At 47.0% G+C, this 19,727-nt stretch overlaps 1 long non-coding RNA gene across 1 annotated transcript in view; it reads left to right on the top strand.

Annotated features, from left to right (window-relative positions):
- The window catches only part of LOC147756782 (uncharacterized), a 74,494-nt gene extending 55,726 nt beyond the window's left edge, over positions 1-18,768 (top strand). Inside the window, exons 2-3 of the long non-coding RNA XR_015323253.1 lie at positions 15,697-15,873; positions 16,003-18,768. This is a non-coding gene — a long non-coding RNA (uncharacterized LOC147756782). The remainder of the gene's footprint in view (positions 1-15,696; positions 15,874-16,002) is intronic.
- The last annotated feature ends 959 nt before the right edge of the window (positions 18,769-19,727 follow it).

The raw sequence follows: 19,727 nt of genomic DNA, 5'->3' as shown, positions 1-19,727 counted from the left end.
CTTCTTCCGCTGCCACAGTTCTTGCTATCGTCTCCACTGTCACCATTGCCGCGGCTCCTGCTGCCACTGCTATTGCTCCTACCCCATCTTTGGATTTCAAACAAGATCCTAATCTCCTCTCCCCGCTATACCCCATCTGCCTCTGCTGCGGCTTCTGCTGTTCCATTCGAAACTCACAAGCGACCATCTAACGGTCCAACCCACTCCAACGCAGCTGCATACGGCCATTCGGTATTCGTTGCTCCCAGCGCTCGGTGACGGATGGTCACTGCTTGTCGATCGCCCATTTCGAATTCCTACTTTAGTCCGAACATTTCAGCAGCCGTTGGCCTGAACGCTCTGTATTCATAACGATATGCTCGTATCGCACACTCCAACGACCGTCGGTGCCAGCAGCAATGGCAGCACATTCAAGGCCGTAGCGACCGTGACCGTGCTCGACCTCGCAGTCGCCTTGACGCGAAAATAACGTAGCTGGCATTTCAATGCAACTCCTCACAAGAATGCAGAGAGGCAAATAAGATGGTCCAAGGGCGTTGTTACAACAGCAGCGACTCTTGAGGAGGGCACAAACTGTGGCTTAGAGACAAGACGTGGCGACCTAAACAAAGCGACGTAAGAGTAAATAGGTGAAGGCCATAAAAGTCGAAAGCCATTTTGATTCTTGATTGGCTCTAGCGTTTTATCCTTGACTGCTACTCTATGCTCATATCTGATTTGAATTCAAGATAGAACAAAAGCCAAACGGCAAACAAAGCCGAGAGGGAAATTGCTTGTATTTACGATTACCATTTACATACGTATGCATGCAAGAGCTTTGACAGAGGCCTAAGAGGTCTTATAGCATCAATGGGAAGAAAAACCAATCAATCGAGGACGCAAATCGGCGTCTTCGCAAAGATATGCCAGCTTCTGTCGAACAATGTGGTCATATTCACGCGTATTCCTGCATTGAACGTTATCTTGTGTTCTATTTTGATACAGAAACTAAGGATAACAATGATGACAACGATGGCAAACTAGTTGGTGCCGTCAGCGATATTTTCCTAGCAGAGGTGATTTTCTTGATGTTTTGTCTGCTCGTTTTGCTTGACCTGATTAAACCTAACCTCTTAATGCCGCTCGAACTGCCATCTACCTATCTCTGCCTATACGGTCAACAAACTTATTATAAGCAGTCACTTATTTATGCCATATTAACATGTGTTGGCACGGTCATGCTCACCGAAACCCCAGCCCACAGCCAGAGTCGTCTTCACTTCCTGCTCGTATTTGTTTCCTTAACAGTTACTCCCGTCTGCTATCAAAGCCCCAATTTCCTTCTGCCTTCTTCTCCCATTTTGTCAGAGCCGCTCTGGTTAACTGGTTATCGGCAGCTGCGAGTTGGCGGCACTCGCGCTTCCTTTTTGTTGCTGGAACTCGCTATCAGCTGCTGCTCGTATGACTGCTAGTTCTACTGCAGAAAAAAAGATATGTACTGCTACAACCACTAGCATACACTAGTTTTTATTACCGCTACAGCACAAGGCGCTACTATACAACTACCAGCATGCCTTACTGCACACTCTGTAGTTACCTACGGTCCATCAGTGGTCGATCGGTATCGCTTGGACTACCAGAGCAGAACTGATGTCTGCCTGCTAGGGATTTGTACGTGGAGAATATGAGAGGTACTGGCGAGGCACAAACAGGCACACAATGTGTATAAGCGAAAGAGAAAAATCTATACAGAGAGAGAAAGAGAAATCTGTCTTCAACAGGGAATATTGTGTTGGCCCGACAGCTAACCATGAACGGGTATGCCTATGATCGGACGGAGGAAGGGTACGGGGAAAGGAGAGGGGTGAAAGTAGGGGGCGAGGGCTAGGTAGCAAAAGCGAGTAGATGATCAGCGCCACCTATGGGAGGGGTCAGCCGGGGGTGCGCGGAAGCGATATGGACTGCCACACCTAGTTGGCCGGTTGACCAGCCTGCTCTGGCTGTGTCCATATAGCTACAGAAGAACGTGGGGGAGTTGCCGTTGGTAGATGCGTGGAGGTAGAAGAAAGGGGGAAAGATAGTCGAAAAACGGCTAGGAGCTATTGCTTGCAGGACTTGGCAGCGTAGCCGACTAGGAGCAAGAGCAGCAGGTTAAAAAGGAGCAAGTCTAACAGCGGCACTACAGCCGACACCACCGCTGCCACCAGTAAGAATAGGACGAAGAAACAGTCGGAAACGGGGCTAGCGGGGCGGAAGGATAGGAGCGATAGACGAACACCGAGCGCAGCGCGTACGACGAGCAGCAGCAGCAGCAAACAGATGAGGTTGCGGGGTACGATCGGCAAGAAGCATCACCGAAGTGCCGGGCAGAAGCAGCAGCAGTAAGCGAACGTAGGGATCGCAAACCGAGTAATAATGAGATCAGAGCCTAGATCAGGGAACGTAGTCGTAGTAGAAATAGGGATCACTGCTTGTTGAACGAAAACTAGTCTGGCTGACTCTGTGGCACGATCCGACTTGGCCGACTGCTTTACCCTGGTCGTGCTAGCAAGAACCGTTGGCTGACTGGCTCATCGTTGCGGCTATGTTGGCTTTGCCTTCACGAAGGAAGGTACGCGGAGTTGTAGAGGCCACCCAGACCGTAATACTAGCGTCCGCTGGTTAAAGAAAGAACCGGGAAATCGAGGAACAGAGCATCAGAGACGTACGAGTCCAAGAAGACCGAGAAGAGAACATGAAGATAACTCAGGAAGAAAAGAAAGAACAGGGGGATCAGTGATGGGATAGGAAGGAAATCGCAAGCATGGAGTACAGCGAACGGCATATCACGAATATCTTCATGCATTCATTCTACTATTAGTACCAGTACTTCTCTCGATCTTCTTTGCTGTAGCTGCACCACTGCTGTTGCCATGATTGGGAAGGCTAGTGGCTCAGCAATTCAGTATATAGCCGGGGTACGAGCCGCGGCAGTACCCGGATCAGCCCGAACACCCCAAGCCTCTGTATTCTCCCTCCGAAAATCAATGACGACGAAGACAAAATTGGACTAGCTGTCGGGCTAAGGCAGACTTTACTCATTCAGTCACTCAGTTGAGGTGTTATAGGAAGTTGGTAACAAAACTGCTAGAACCAGCTGCTGTTCCCGGGTCTATGTAATGTCTGAACGGAGTGAATAGCGACTCCCAATACAAAGCACTTAATTGGGAAATTTCTTGCCATGTGATTAGTTTGTCGTTTGGTGTTATCATCTGATATGTATTACGACGAATGTGCGTATGCGCAATAAACAGCATTGCCGTACGAAGACTGAGTATATTTAGCTTCTAGACCTAGCTATTTGAGTATGGGCAATTAGACTATAGTATGGAAATAGATAGAACCGTGTGTCTCAGTATCATATACCAAAAAGGCTCATAGACCTATTCTTCTGTCAGACAATCAAATGAACGATAAGCTGATCTGTTGATCGCGGACAAGCTAGCCTGAGATTTCGCATCGCTATGAGAGGATTTCGGAGAAGTTCTCCTGCTATTGATAGGACTAATTTTAGTTTCTTGAAGGCTATCGAACTCATTTTCAAGCTTAAGAGTTGTGTCGCTAATTGCTCAAGTGGTTTATTATTTCCTATTGATTTCTCACAAGAAATAATGAATCATCCATGCAACGTGTCTTTTAGCCCTTCGGTGAAGAAAGTCAATGGTGTTCGCGCCTTAAATGGAGGAACGCAGCTTACGAGAGGACCAATTTCTACATGTCGGTTTCAACTTATGCTTGCAATTTTCATTTTTGGACGTTTTGCTATTTACGACATCTCTGCCGGCTTGTGCATAGGCGTTTGTAGCAGTTCCTGCGCATAATGGCCATTCAAATATCCCAATCACGTGAAACATGCATGAGACATAATCTAGCGGGAACGCCTATACTAATAAATTCCTTTGTCACAACGTATCGTTGGCTCCCCTGAGAGTGCTTAGAAAAGTGTTTCTATTGCCACAGCCTTTCCGGTTTGCGACAAACTACCGCGATTTTAGTTAGCAAGAGCAAAAGTCCATACGATCGTCAGACCGCTTCGACACAAGTGGCAGACATGGAGCTGCCCAGATCTGTTGAGACCCGTAACACGAAGCGAAATATGCACACAAACAGGCAGCGACGCCCGCACTCAGACATACAGAAGTTTTCTCACACTACATAACGTATAGCCATCAAGCACCATCGTAGGCTCAAAAAATTAATCTCATACCATACATTTTCGAAGGTTTGGGATAGGGCTTCGTATAAACAGGTTCATGATTCCCAAATGTTGCTTTCCAATTTTTCGTCGCAAGGTGCGCAAATCAACTAACACTTCTATCCGCTAAAGTTTACTTAGACACAGCCACCCCGCCAAATTTGATCTTGGCTGTGTCCTGCGTGGCGGTTTGTGCCCGTGCTCGTGTCTCTATATGCGTGTGTGTGCGCGCATTTCTTCTGTTAACAGCAACAACCGCGACCGAAACAAAGAGGCACGCCCGCCAACTCTGCTTGCTGTTGCAACTCGCCGTGCTGATGCCCGATCCTCCGCAACTGCGCCCCGGGATCGTGCGCCCTTTTGAAGGGTGGGTGAATGTGCATTTGAGGCCTGTGTACCTGTATGTGCGAACGCATCATGGTCAATTGCAGAGGGAAACGCAGCTACTGTTGGCCTTTCGTTCTCTCTCTGTTCATTTCTTTTAGCTTCTTTATCCTCGTCTTGGTTTATAGGTTACTGCGCGATGAGTAGCGTGTCTGTCATACCAACCTGTTATTTCTTTCCCAGCTTCACGAACTCTCTCTGTTTGGTTTTGCGTCTCTTCCTTTGCCCGTCGGTTACCGGTCGATTTCTCATTGCGGGTCGACTCGGTAGTCGAACAGCGCAAAGCTGCTTCAATTGCTGCCCGCCCTCTATAATTGACTAGCGCTTCTATAAGCGGTAGGTAAGTCCAGCGCCTCTCAGTAAGCCCAACTAGAGGAGATTGTCGACTGATCGTCGATCTCGCTACTGATCTCGAAACCGAGACCAAGTCAGAAACAAGCCAATATGACTAATGTATCTAACAGAGGTCTAGTGGCATTTACAGCAGTGGTGGCGGTTGTTCCGACATTGACGATAGCTATAGCGTGTTATTGGTAGCAACAGCAGCAGAGCATGTGCTTGTGTTCGTTCAATCGTTGTTTGTTGTACGCCTAGTCGAATAATGAAAAAAAGGCAATTTAAAGACAGACGGCAGAAGACTAATGGCGCTAGTCCAACAACTCGAATCCACCGGCATCACGCGTGCTAGTGAGCGTTGCCTCATAAACGCAGATGCGATAGCAACGGTTTGGCGGGAAATAATCTAGCGGTGCACCTTGGTAGCTGCTAGGGCTGCGGTAGCGACGACGCTGACGTCGAAGGAACAGAAACAGTTAGTACGACGTGCCTTCCTTGGTCTCCTAAGCAAACCAGCCACCAGATCTAGAGATACAGGGAGAAAAAATCAACTACGAGAGCGGCCACACGAACCAATATCTTATCTGTTTATACTTTTGTACGCGCTTTTATGTGGCTTTGCTAAAATCAGTCGGCGCAAACATAGCAGTTTTGCACAGCCGTCTGTGTGCTCGGCATGTCAGTGGGTTTGCCCGGTGAATCGACCGGCCCGCCAGCCGCAGGCTTACACTACAGGCTATTGAGTCACAGTCGGATTATGGCCAACTTCGGCGGGCACAGAACGATAGGCCATCTGTTATCGACCACACAGGCTATAGACACTAATATAGAACAACGCAAAGTAGAGCATCGCAGACAGATAGATAGATATGCAGGACAGACGAAGAGACGGTGAAGGAAAGACCCGCTGCTCACGCAATGGATGGATACAGTTTTGTGCCAACAAAGCAACTGGAGTCCAGCTGAGGATAGAAAATGTGTTGGTGCAGAGTGTTAATAAATAGTTTATTGTTTGCGGAAGATGTTGCGCCACGATATATATATTCTACAGTTCGTAGATACGAATGGGTCTCAACCTCCTAAGATGAACCCATTTGAGGATTTCATGATTTTCGGGAGAAAATCTTGTGGAATTTTGAAGGTATTTTTTATGTGTAGGAATAAAGCCGGCCCGTATCTTCAAATTAGCCGGCTTACTTTACTATATGCCGAAGTTCGAAAATAAGAGTCAAGTCTGCTGAACGCCTTTCTCACGTCAAACTTACCGAGCAAATTTACCAGATCAGTAGTTCATAAAGACAGTGAATTCTATACAGCTAGTTACCATTTACCGAATGAGATCTACTACCGATCATAAAAGTACCTCTGATTTACTTGCTTCAAGTCTTTAAATAGCTTACATAATGCTTGCAGTGAGTGTATAGTTGAATTCAGATCACGGTTTGCGTTTGGATACGTTTATCTCCGTCTCCTATAATACTATCTAGCCTAAACTGGTAAGTCGGACGCTGACTCTTCCCACCCTGTGCACAGCCATAGTTGCAGTAATTGGTAACGTTTCGTATATCGCACATTACCAGGACGGTGTATTTTCGGTCGGGGCGAACTCAACCGCAGATGAACCGTCCTGTAATTTTGTTAACAAACGCTGTACATGTATGAATGAGGCCGCGATGATCGGACCGCCGTGCATCATGGTAAGTTTTTCTCTGTCGTCTAAGTAAGAAAACAAGCAACTCGATTCGGGCTCGGCAAGCGAAAGTGTCCGGGACGGGTTGAATCTATCGACTCTCAAGCGAAATACTGCTGTTCGCTCAAACGCCTATATCGCAAGATGTCTGCTGCGTATTGGTATTAGCTATTTAATATCCGCCACAAGACCTCGAAGAGTTGTACTAGCTCACCTTCTTGCCCTCCGCAGCCAATTCCAAATCATCTGCTATATACTTAGGTGGGAGGCGGTTATAGTCGATTCATGGTAGTGGTAACGATTGCCGTAATTTTGTTGCAGGATAATTTTAACGATATCGGTTCCTTTCGTTATTCAAATGGAGTGCACCTTTCTAATAGTATAGCGATTTGGTAGACCACTTCTTTTGTTGACATGTCTTGTATAGTTAATTCGTTGCCGTCAGGCAAACAAGACCATGCAGGTGTTCTAATTAAGCTATTCAATCAAGCTATCTAGCTGTGTGTAGCATCTGTAGTTAGCGTTGCAGCACGTAGCTTGTGACTAACGATCAGGTCTAACTTCGGGTAACTATGCTGTATAATAGGCATAAGGGAAGTTTAGACAGATATCGACATCGAGATAAGTAAGTGTAACAGAGTTTAATCAATAGTTAATATGGGTATTAAACAACACTACGATATGATACGGTTACATCGACGGATCGAATTTTGTCTCCATCCGCAAAACCTGCTCCGTCTGTATCGTTGACTAATTACCGTCTTTACCGTCTGCTACTTTTTCTTCCGTTCACAGCCTCATCATATAATAATATCCCAGTGATAAGTCGCTCTTTTATCTTAGTCTGTTAGAAAGCAGTCCTCTCCGCTGTAATTTCTCTCTCTCCGTTTGGCTCGTAATCCCTCCCAGGTTAGCGCCCCAGCAGCGCCGTTTCAATGGCTCTTTCCGATTTGTAAATCAGCAAGCTATTGCTTTCTGCGCCTGAGGAGTAGTCCCGTACCTCCCTTCCGCTCCCCGAAAACTTACTAACCTTTCAACCCACCGACTATATAGTAGTTCTGTTGATGCTTGCTTTTTGAATATCGCAATATCAGGGCAGCACTGTCACTTAAGCCGCTGTTTCAGCTACGACTACCCCATTTCGCAAAGAATGTTTTTCTTTTCTTAACCTTGAGCTCCTTTGTTTTCTGATTGTCAATCTTCGCTTTCCCGTGCGCTAGCCATCCGATACAGGAGTCATGCCACGAACGTGTAGACTAGATTCACTCTGCACACCTAGAGACCTCTAACACGAACATTTTTTACCCCCTTCCTTTCTTTCTCCCGCTTTCTGTCTCTTTCCTATTTTCTTCTCTCTGGCTATCTCTTTAAACTTTTTCTGCATAGTTCTCTGGGGGTCACCTTTAAACCTTTGCTCTCGTCTTCCGGGGGTTGAATCCACTAGGTGGCTCCGCCTACTAGCTCATTCTCGTCATCGCCGCACCCGTCGTTCGTCTGATATCTCCACGTCGCTCACCTCGTCGCCGCCACGATTTCTCTAATCACTAGTGATTCTATTTATCCCCCCTAATAGTCTCCTGGCTACCCCTGGAGTTTCCTCACCTCCTCGGAGGCTTGCTTTCCCAGGCTTGCTCTTTGCCATTCCCTATTTTAGCACGCCGATATCGAGATCGGTGGGGTTGGGAACTAAAACCTGCTCGAAATCGAAGCGAGCCATACGATCCATCGAGGAAAAAACGGTGGTGAAAAACCGAGATCAGACTAAGTCTAGCCACGCAACCTCTTTTCGTCAAAAGGCTTATCAACAGAGGGTAAATGTATAGAGGACTGAAAAGAGGGATGTAATCTAAGCTATGTTGAATAGGTTCTTAGTTGTCGCGCGTTCGGGGATATTTGTTTGTCCTTTTGCTGTCTAATCTAATCGGTGTCAGACTCTGCTGACCTTCGCAGTGTGAGAAGCTGCCAGTTGGCAGCTGACTGGCTAATTAGTAACTGGGCAGAATAATGAAAGCTACTTTTACTCTCCTGACATATTACAGTGTTGCAAACAGCTGATGTAGAAAGCAGGTGTCAAGCATGTAAAGGTTGTTGCTGGAGGCTGGCCAATAACATCATTCAGCATTTTTAGCAGTTTATCATCGCTTGATAAAAGAAGTACAATCTTCAAGTACTTCGAATAATAGTTTTTATTTAAAATCTGTTTTTATTCTAATTTTCAAATTCAGCTCACTTCTTTGGAGTTTCGTTGTCTGACTTGGCCCGTACGAAAACAGATCGAATGATTGTCTGCTATAAACCAATAGTAAGTTTTAAAATACCCCTAAATTACTAATAATATCTGTCCTAACTTAACATTGTATTCTACAGTAATTTAGTGCTGGTTTATGATTAATTCGTACTTCTTTTCAAGCACATAATATTTTGTCACTCTAATTTGATCAGTTATTTCATTTGTTAGTAGTCTCTTGCCGTTACTTTGCGTAGTCGCACTTCTCTGCAGTACACTCCTCAGAAGAGTACCCGGACGAAAACCCTTAATGCTGCCAGATTTTCCTTACGATCAGCCCAATCGCCCACCATCGTAACTGGGTTACTGGGTCGGTCGGTGCTCTATCAGTCAATGATTTGGCCTTTGCTGACGCACCGGCAGGTGTTAATGAAGTATGCAGACGTCTCGTTATGATGATGGTATTCTTACACAGTGATAAAATTTCGTATAGAAGACTTAGTACTTCTGACTGGACCGAAGGACCGCCGCAGCAGGATAACATATCGTTCACGGTCACTTGAGGCTTCTGCTTAGCATTTTTTTTTACTGACGTCAAACAGTTTGACATCAATGTATAAGTGGGCAAATAAATTCTTGCCCACTTATACATTGATGTTTATGGCTACTCGATTCGAAGGTTAACCCTCATCTGTGAGGTGACTTACTCTTATAATGTTTTACAAACCAAATTAGAGATCCTACAATAGTTAGAAAAGGTATAGTAATGGCATTCTATGAATCTGCTTTGACCTGTTTGTCTTTCCTCTTTGCCTTCTTACTACTAACATCTGGTTTTGTATTCGCTCCGTGGCCTTTGTAATTATAACGATTACTTTATTTGTTAAAGGCTTTATAGACACCTAACCTCGCATTACTAACGGTACGAATCAATCTGGCTTAACTATAGAAATGGCAGATAATACCAAAGCAAACGATGATTCACCCCAATGTAATCTACTCAAGCACGTTAAAGTATCACGTGTGAATTTTTCCTCCCTCACCTACCCCCTTCCTCCGCGTAGCTAGTTTCTTTGTTTTTTTCCTATGTCTTTTTCAAATGACGTTGTTTCAGTCCTTCTGCAGCATAGGAGAGTATATCGGTCCATCTATCTATATGCGGCCGGCACGGTGCTTTGCTTGAAATGAAATCGGTTGGGTCAGGATTCGCCCTAGCCGACAACGAAGCGACCGAGATAAAGCAGCGCAGCCGGAGTGCGTAGACAAAACACACGTTCTTTTTCCCCACAGTTCGTCGACCCGGTCGAGCTCTGCTCGGCTGCTTTCCATTTCGATCTGTCCTCTGTGGGACGCCTTTAGGCGCTTGGATCGGTCGGTGCGCCCACGGTGGGTGCCTGTACTGCGAAGCACCCCAGGCTGTCTTCAAGCCACCCAAGATCTCCTCTTCTCCCAGCGGAAGAGAAGCAGTAGTCCAAAAGGCTGTATATAGTGGCAAGTGTGCGTGAGAGAGGGCAGTGTGGTGTGGCTGGTGGTAGTGGGTGTGAGGATGGGGATGACGAGAAGGTGTTCTGCGGAACCCCGTTTTCTCTTCTTCTATCTGTCCGAACACCCGCTTGTATACCTGCTTGCCTGTATGCCACCGCTGCTTGAGCATCCGTATGGATTTGCTCATCCTGGACAATTCCTCCTTTTCCTTCGAATCGTTGTCAGTCTTCTCTTTCTACTCCTCGTTCTGCTTTTTCCCCTTTCTACCGTTCGTACCCGATTTTCCTCGTCTGCCTGCTCCACTCTACTGCTCCCTATTGACATTGCTTCCACATTTGCCCACATCATCCATGGCTGCAGCAGCAGTCGCAGTAGCAGCTACAGTCGTCACCGTTGCTCCGGACTTCCTCCAAAGCCTGACTGCCTATTCCCCCCCCCCCCCCCGGCTGCCTTCTTTTTGCCTGCCTGCCTGCCTGCCAGCCAGCCAGCCTGTCCCTTCCTGTTTTCGCGTTTGTTCCTCATCTTACACTGGGTTCACCATGCGCTCTGACTCCTAAGTGCCTACTGCTACTATCAAGAAGGAAGAACTCGTTGCAACTGGGGTGTAGGCTGCTGATGCCGCTACTTGACGGTGTGATCCCATGGGAGATCAGGGCTTCCTCACACAGCAGACTGGTCGACCAACTAACCCGTACTGCTATCTTCCGTTATGAGCCTCTAATACAAGCGCCAATGGAACCAGCAGTAGCAGAAACTGCCGCAGAAGCGGCAGCAACATCAATATACACACACGCACTCAGTCACACAGAACATAATGGTGGATGTGACAATATCTCCGCGTGTGAGAAAAGTCACGCTATGGTGGGATGTATTTAGCGGCAACAGATGACTTAATACTACCCGGATTTCCAACGGTATGAAACCAAAGGACCACCCGTGTACGATAATTGTATAATAGTAGTAATAGTAATAATAACAACGGGGATGGCGTAGATCGTAGGATTAGTAGTAATGAAAACACGACTACCAAAGGAATACACAATACACGGAAGCCTTTTTTAAAGGTTGGGTAATACGTGTGAGGAGATAAATAAAGTGAAAAAAAAAATACTATTACCTTTATTAAATGTAAACAATTAGAAAGATAACAAATAAAGCAAATGAAAAGAGACACCTCGGGAAATACTTGTTGTAGTAATAGGTCTGCGTAAAATAAAGTATGTTTCATGCCGTAAAAGAAGTGTGATTGTAGGCCACCTCATAGATTGAAATGATCCTTCGGTAATTATGAGATTTGCTTATACTAATGAGAGCATATGTCTTTCGGGCATGATGAAGGGTAGATAATAAATATTTTTACTATAATTGAACATATTTAATGAGTTCAACTCAATGCAACATTACTGTGATGTGTCGCCATTCTGTTAGGGAGGTTTGTTGATAAACTTTGCCGCTCGGCAACATAATGGATATTGCTGTGAATTATTAATTCCAAACTTTCTCTGTTATATATGAGATAGGAGCGATGATGGCCATGCTTAATCTCCAGTGTTTTCCAGTTCAATTATCGATGTTCACTGTTGTGTCTTGTTGTATCGCAGATCCTCTCCGATTTTTAAATCTTTGCGGGTTGTTTAAGTTTAAATTAAACAAAGAGACGGTTATGTACAGAGAGCAGTGGTGGCTGCGAAGCGGAAAATAGAAACAAGAAAAGTATCTGTCTTTCCGTAATCTGAAATCGCAGCTAAAATGTAACCATATCGAACGGCGTCGTGTCTCCATCGTCCAATCTGAACATGGCTCGAGGCAGCGCTTGTCAGTGACCTGAAGGCTCTAGCCTGAACAGGCAAGGCAAAGACATTCGGCAGTCGTGGGAGAAACATTGGTTCACTGCCCTCGTTGTCCACGTTTTCTTTGCCTCTTTGCTTCTCATTTCAGCAGCTTGCGCTATCGATTGGCCCTTCGCCGTCGCTTCCCTTGCTACCGTTCATTCCATCGACAGCGCAGACTACTTCTCTGTTCGACCATGGCAGGCATCCTGGTTTTGGCCTACCCGGTTTACCAAAAAGAGGTGGTTCGTTCAACTGCGAAGGTGACTCGTTGATAAGTGCAATAAGCTTCCCGTCCGCCGAGTCTCATCAGGTCGCACACGATTGCCAGTTCGCTAGCAAAGAAGACCAACAGGAGCAGCAGCATCAGCAGTAGGAGAAAAGGAAAGCGGCTGCTTCTTTGCCGGGTTAGGCTGTCGCAGCAGCAATATAAAAGTCCGACGGTGACCACCGCCCATACAGGATTTCTCGCACATTGTTACGAACGTACAGACACCCAGGTACACAAACAAATGGAGGCGCAAACAGACAGATAGATGGACAGCAACAACCGTCCGAATGGACAGTAAGCGCACATCGTGCAATAGTTACAGTAGTATCGTAACGGGGGCACCTATCCAGTTGCTCAGTCCCAGCACTGGCTGCTCATTCATTCACATACTAGCACGTAGAGGGCTGTAGAAACATACGGATCACATATACTGTGTCAGTCATGCACTCTTGAGTAGGGCCAGCAATAACAGCCGTAGCAATGGTAACGGAAACCAACAGCTGCAACTATCTGCCAGCGGCAGGGCTGTGTCAGCTCTTCCATAGCACAACTGAGTCCTGGTCTTGCCGCTTGCCTTGCCGGCAGGAAAACCTTCCCTCCGGACTCCCATAACTGTTCTGTGTTGCCTGGTTAGCGACAATGTCTGGTGTCTGCAATCCCCGTTTGCTTGCCGACTACCGCCTACCGTTTAGCGATCTGTATCCCCTCAACGCCGCTCATCCTTAAAGCGGGCAGGTTTTTCGCCTCAACCGCTTGTTCTGCTGGTATCATTGCTTTTGCAAACGAGACGAAGAACTAACGTTGCTCATTCACCTCAGCAGTTAGGTAGGGGATCGAGGCCTGAAGAGGCGCCCGGGTGTGGGCGGATCGAGAAGCAACCAGCAGCAGCGGCGGCGGCGGATGGGGAGCAGCGGCATCGCCTAGGGCGAGCGAAATGGCCAAGCGCTACTTGTGTGTTCGGATGAGCGTGTCAGACAAGACGGAAGGAGGCCGATAGGGCGTTTTAGGCTTCCCTGAGAGGATGAAACGCTTCTTCCTGGCTGGTTGCTAGTTCGGTGAGTATGAAAAACAAGGAATATACTCTGAAACTCCAGCGAGTACGATACAAATGCTTGTCGAGTCTGCTAGTACTTGACTAGATGTCTAGTTATTGTCGGTCGGAGCAGATAAGTAAGTGCCTATAGGCGAAAAATCCGTAGCAAGCAGCTGGCTTGGAACAGAGCATATAGACCGCGACTGCTTGTAAAACGGAAATAGAAGGCAGGGAAATAAGAAAGAACCACAGGAAAAATGGTAGTTTTGATTGAGAGTTAAGCATGTCATCACCATACAGCAAAACATTCACGTGTCTCAAACAATATTCATTCACTGCAAAGCAAGGCAGCCAAATAACTAGATAAGTGAACGGCTAGCGTCGTCACCTTGTTTTTATCCTTCTTAATTTCGTTCCACTTACCTGCTATCGAAGCCACACTTACGAGCCAGTTAGCCGTAACCACGTACTACTACTATGATACGGAAGGAAAAGGGCAGATGTAGCAGGCCGGTATCAGAGGCAGTCCAAATTCCGAATCGAAAATAAGCAGAGGTTGCTATTGCTGATCAACATGAAGAACCGTCGCTTAACTGGATGGTGGATTGGCCGAGATTCCTACCTGCTCAACGCCGGTGACTTTACACGCAAGGTAAGCAAGTGGCGGCGCCTAATTGGAGCTGAGTCGCTAAACTAGTAACATAAAAATGCACCTCACTAGCAACTGAGGAACGTCGTTCTATGCGCCTTCGTTCTTCTCGTTTTTTTTGATGTTGCGGAAGTATGCGACTACTGCCATTGGCGCAATCGTGAAGTCCCGTTTTAGCGCCGTCGCCACTGCCGCCTCTCAGTATCAGCGATAGGAGAAGTAGATGCGAACGAAGAGAAAATCCAAATATAAACAGATGGAGTGAGGGAAAGACAAATGAAGTATAAGAAAGAAGGAGAACCGTCGTTGCGGTTACAGTGGAGCGTGTGGGACTTACAGGAGGACAGGGCCCAGGCTGCCATTGCCTTTTTGCCTTCTCTAAGGTCACCACAAGTGAGGTTCCAAGGAAACAGCTGCAGAGCGTCAGAGGCAGCTCCAGCACAACAAGATTTTGCGGTGCGAAACAGGAACCGAGGTGGTTCGGCATGTGTAGCAGAGGTACTTAAAAACCTCCTAGTGTAGAGGATCTGCATAAAGGCGGGGTAAATACACAACGGCATAAGGTGCGTTCAAACATACACACACCCGCAGGGGACAAAGCAAGGGCAATGGTTTGCTAACTGAACTTGTTTGTACTCGAACGAACTACAGAACCGCACCTATACCAGTCTCTCTCTGACTTCCTTCTTCCATCACCTCTGCCGCCACCTCAATTTCTCCTGCTGTCCTAATCAAATCACTGTAAGGTAGCCACTGAGGACAGAGAGCTTTCATTTGCAGTCACAGCTGAGGTAAGGACACCCTGCTCCGATGAGCTGAGGGAAGATTTTTGCGATTTAGTGAAGCCGGACAAAGCTGAGCACCCCATTAAGACGAACGTCTGGAATGTCTTGTCCCGTTGGCACCTGACGCTTTCCCTCTCTTTATATGCTGTTTGAAAAGCAGACCTCTGTTTTGTGTAGTCTATATTCCGAGGCGTAAACCCAGCGGCCCGTCTGTCCCTGTCCTCTGAATGCCGTTACAAGACCACCTCGATCCTTATAACTATTGACTTCAATATGTCTCCGTCTGCTTAGGGCCACTGACTTCATTCATGCCGATTTGCTCACACTTAACACACCTGAAATCAATAACAGCCGATATAATCTCTTTACATCCACTAATTATCTTTTCGGAATTTTGAATAATTTCGTAAAACAAAATGTTCTGAAAAGAAAAACATGAGTGATATATGTATGTATTTATTACAGCTTTGTGTACGTACAGAAATGATTGCACACCTTCTTGCTGCACAATAATCAAACAAGATCGGTTTGTGGGCACTCTTTATTTAATCGCCATTGGCGTTTTCCAATGCGCACACAAAAGGCTTGGTTGTTGAGAATTGTGGTCGTTATAATATTTGTAGTAAGTCAAATTGAATTGACTGGAAATCGTCTGATGACGTGGAAACTTTCTGTGGAAGCAGTCCCGTCATGACCGCATGTCCCACGCAATTGTGCACGCAAAGTAACCAGCCATGAAGGGTGAGACGGTTCCCTCGCTAGTGACCAGCTAGAGCTGTCTGTCTGCCTTTCAGGAATCATGAAGCAGTGCAAAATGTTCGTCACTGCTCGCTTCTAGCGGTCCCTTCCGGCCCCGTTTCATAATGGACTGGATGCTCCTACTCTGGCTCCACGCTATGCCTTACTTTACTCGCCATCCGCTTTAGTTAGCCTCGACTGTCGTCTCCACGATTTCTACCTCTTCGCCTGCGGTGAGTTCTCTGTGGTCTCCTCGAGACCACAGTACACCGACATTGACAAGCAGACACGGTTAGGCGTGTGCGTCGACACAAAGCACGACATCTAGTTTTACGTTGCCCTACGCTGTCCCGTCTTTTCAGGCAAGGCGAATATGTCCACTAGACCGCTTTACATTGGCGAAGAACAAACCGGGGTGGGCCGAAGTGCGCCATGGCTGGACCCAAGAATGGTACTCGCAGATCGGTCTGTGGTGGCTCCCTTTCGTACTCCGGTGGAGCTCTTCATTATTCTTGCTTTATGCTCTCCTCCGTTTTTTCCTGCAAGGAGAGGCAACAAGATGCCCCCTTCGTTTTCTAGTGCTTGCCAGCGCTCCTCCGCCCTCCATCTTTCCATCGCACGCGCCATCGCTCGCATCCCACCGTTCTGTGTCTGTCGACCACCGGCTGGCTCGGTAACTTACAGGTTGTTTAGTCCGTCAGCTACGCTAACGTACTAGCGATATTATCTGCCAACGAGTCGCGCTGGGGAGTATCAGGAAAGAAGACCACATCGTCAATTGGAAAAGGAATAACGAGGGAGGATGGAGAGCTTCACAGCGCTCGCGGCCATCGGTGTCGTCGCAAAGGGTTTGCAGGGAAGAATAGTATAGCAAAAAATTTTAGACTAGAGCCTTGATGCAGAGACTGTGCAGACAGTAAAGAGAATGATACTGCCATTCTCGAGCTTACCCCATGTTTTTCCAGCAGTTCCTACTAGCTTTTGTATGGCCCTGCAATGTCGTGCGTATTCGAACAGCCAGGGGCCAATCGGGGGCAGAAGGCCAGGCCACCACCACCTTCACCACCGCAAAGCTTACTACGACCACGTTCCCACTAGGATCACTACGACGGCGAGTACTATCAGGGGAAAAAGCAAACCAGAAATGGAAACTTGCTATAGCATAGCCATTTGCTTGCTCCTGGCTGCTCGCCTACCATTAGTGAAAATCTCTAGGTGATATCGTTGTTGCTAGTAGACCGACCAACAAGTAATAAAAGCAAGAAGCCCTTGGCCGCGGCCAACCAACAGAAAAGCTCCTTCCATCGCTACTCCCACCATCCGCAATTCAGTTGTTGCTGCTGTCATAGCTGTTGTCCTTATTTGCCTGGCAGACTCTTTCCATCTGCAGCTCTCTTCCACCTATCCTCCTTGCATTACTGGTAGGGCCCCACCTAAACCCTTCCCGGCCTGTTTCGTTCGCGTCCATCACCAGCACCGGCGCTCATTGTCGTCGTCGTTATTGTTATTGTTGTCGTCACTCCGAACCTCAACCCACTGTCCTCCATATCAAGGGCAGGCTGACGTGCTCTCTAGCAAAACAGGGGAACACGCGTACGGACTGCTCCTCGTGCTTGTATCATCTGTACTTTCTCGCACACTAGTGGGCAAGCCGGGCGTCCGTCGATTAAAGGGGCAACAACAGCGGTAACAACGACCTTAGGACGCTTGAAGGGTGTCGTAGCGGCAGAAATAGTGGTAGTAACAGCATCAGCAGCGCGTAGAAAAACAGCTGGAGAACAGAACCTACGCCATGGTTTCCTAGCTGTTGACTGGAACCTCACTACCCCGTCCACCTTCTCCCGGCGCCCCGTTTCCTTATCTGCCCTGTTGCCTGCACACGGACATAACTGACAAAGAAAGGGTTGCTTGCCGCCGGGCAGAAGAAATTGGATACGTTAGTGGTGCTAACATTGCTACTACTGCTTCTGTTCGTTCGAGACAAATGCAGAGAAAGGCGGAGCAGGTTGAAGTCTAGGGCAGATAAAAAGCGGAATGCCTCGAACGGAGCTACTGCGGCGGGGAAAGCAGTAGAGTGGAGTTATTTCGAGAGAATTGCCTTTGCGTTTCTCTTCTCCCCAATAGAGCCCGGTCTAGCCAGCACACTTTGTCGCTTCAGTCTCTCACACTTTTTTTCTGCTTCTTTCAGCGTCTCTTTGCCTCCACCAAAGACCCTCGTCAGTCCTATACCCCTTTAGGCGTTTTCCCTCTCTCTTTTTCTTTTGCTGTCTTCCCTTGTCTCGCTTTCTTTCTCTCTATGCTCGTTATCCTCGTCCTCTTTCTGTGTTCTGACCAGCGACTCCCTGCTGTTCTTTTCATTGCCCTCTGCGGCGGCTGCGGCCGCCACCACCATTCAACCGAGCCGGCCCCTGTCTGTTGGCGCCTTTCCGCCTTTTTACGCTGTCCTCTTACGGCATCAGGAAGGGTAACACAAACGGTTGGAAGCCATTTCGGTGCCATCGAAGAAGAACAGAACGACAAATGTAGTGAACTGATAGATTCAACCCGAGCACTTATGGAAACCCGAACATCCACTTACACACTGTCAGACGCATGTCCAAGACGCAAATACAAGTGCCTAATAAAATCCTTCTGTGATTTCCATTGTCCCGTGCCGCTCTTCCAATTTTCCATTTCGCATTCGTATCTCGTATTCATCTTCACTAAATCAGCGAATAAAGATGTGGTATTTAGTAACTTACTTGATTATCTTGTCAAAAATTCTTTCGTTCATTCTTGGTTCAGTTATAGGTCAAATTAAGCTCGTCAGAACTTGAACAAAAGTGTTATGGAGATAAGATCACTATATAAGCTAAGCATAAAGTGTGTATCAGTTTGTTCTGCGGTAACGTCTCGCATGAGAACGGCGCTTTCAAAAGAAACTTCGTAAAAAAAGCTGCTGTAATAGACATAATTCAAAATAAACTATTATTAAGTATATAAAAATGACATTTTTTATTTAGTATTGTCCTACAAATATTTAAGATTAAAAATTCAGACATATGCAAATCTTGCAGATTATGCGATAGTGAATACCATACACCAGTTTTAGTACATAACTGTTTTCCACCGATCTACTAGAACTATCATTAGATATCGGACAGGGGGAGCGCAAGCACCGTAAATCGCAAAATTGTATAGGTACAAAAAAGTAGGCCTATACGAAGGAACGTTTTTCATTTCACTATTTCTAAGAATGAGAGCAGGAGATAAGAAAATCACGTAGTATTATGCGGTAGGTCGGCTTTGACGTAGTCTTTGTGGTGGCGGCAATCGTAAGTTCTCTTCTAGATATGTGTGGCCGCCTGGCCATCTGACGAACCGACATTTCTCCGAGGATAGCTACTATCTATCTCGGCTTCGGCCTATGGCAGTGGTCTCTGTCAGGCCACCGCTCGCTTCGCTTCTCGGTTTCCGCCATTCGCCATTGCCCTGACCCTGCCGACTTCTTCCGACGACTATGGTGGCTCGACAAGGTTACCGTAGTCGACACGCTGGACTAGCCTTACTTCGCCAGCGGAAACAGCCTTACCTCCCTCCTTCTGCCTTGCCCTATTCTACTACTAAGACCACCGATGTCCTACCGTGAGCCACACACTGGTTGTTCTTCTACGTTCTCTACTTTGTTCCACAGATCTTACTACAGCGCCCAGGACTTTTGAAAGGAGGGAATTTAGCGGGGGGAGGACTGGATGAAACTAAACTGCGTTGAACGTGCTGGAACGGGAGTTCTGGTGATGACCGGGATCAGTGGCCGTTGAAGAAGGTCTAACAACATAAGGGCAGTTGTGCCGACGAGGAATATGGGACAGTTTGTGTCCGGCCGACCTGAATGACTGTAGATGAAGCAGTGGGGCAGCAGCAGCAGCTTCACCCCATATGTCCTTATCCCCCTTCTCTCCCTTTCTCGTAGCAGTTAGCTAGCCCGCAGTACCTGTTCTCAATTCCTTACTATTTTTGAAATGACTTGCTTGCTGGCTCATATCTGCCCAAGGCAAAAAAATGCCTTCAGACTCACTCGTTTTCTCTGCTTGCGTTCAACCGCCGC

Source organism: Varroa destructor, unplaced genomic scaffold, assembly GCF_002443255.2.
Source record: "Varroa destructor unplaced genomic scaffold, Vdes_3.0 BEIS01000003.1, whole genome shotgun sequence".
NCBI lineage: Eukaryota > Metazoa > Arthropoda > Arachnida > Mesostigmata > Varroidae > Varroa > Varroa destructor.
The sequence above is the reverse complement of the archived record's forward strand: the minus strand, read 5'-3'. Positions and strand labels throughout refer to the sequence as shown.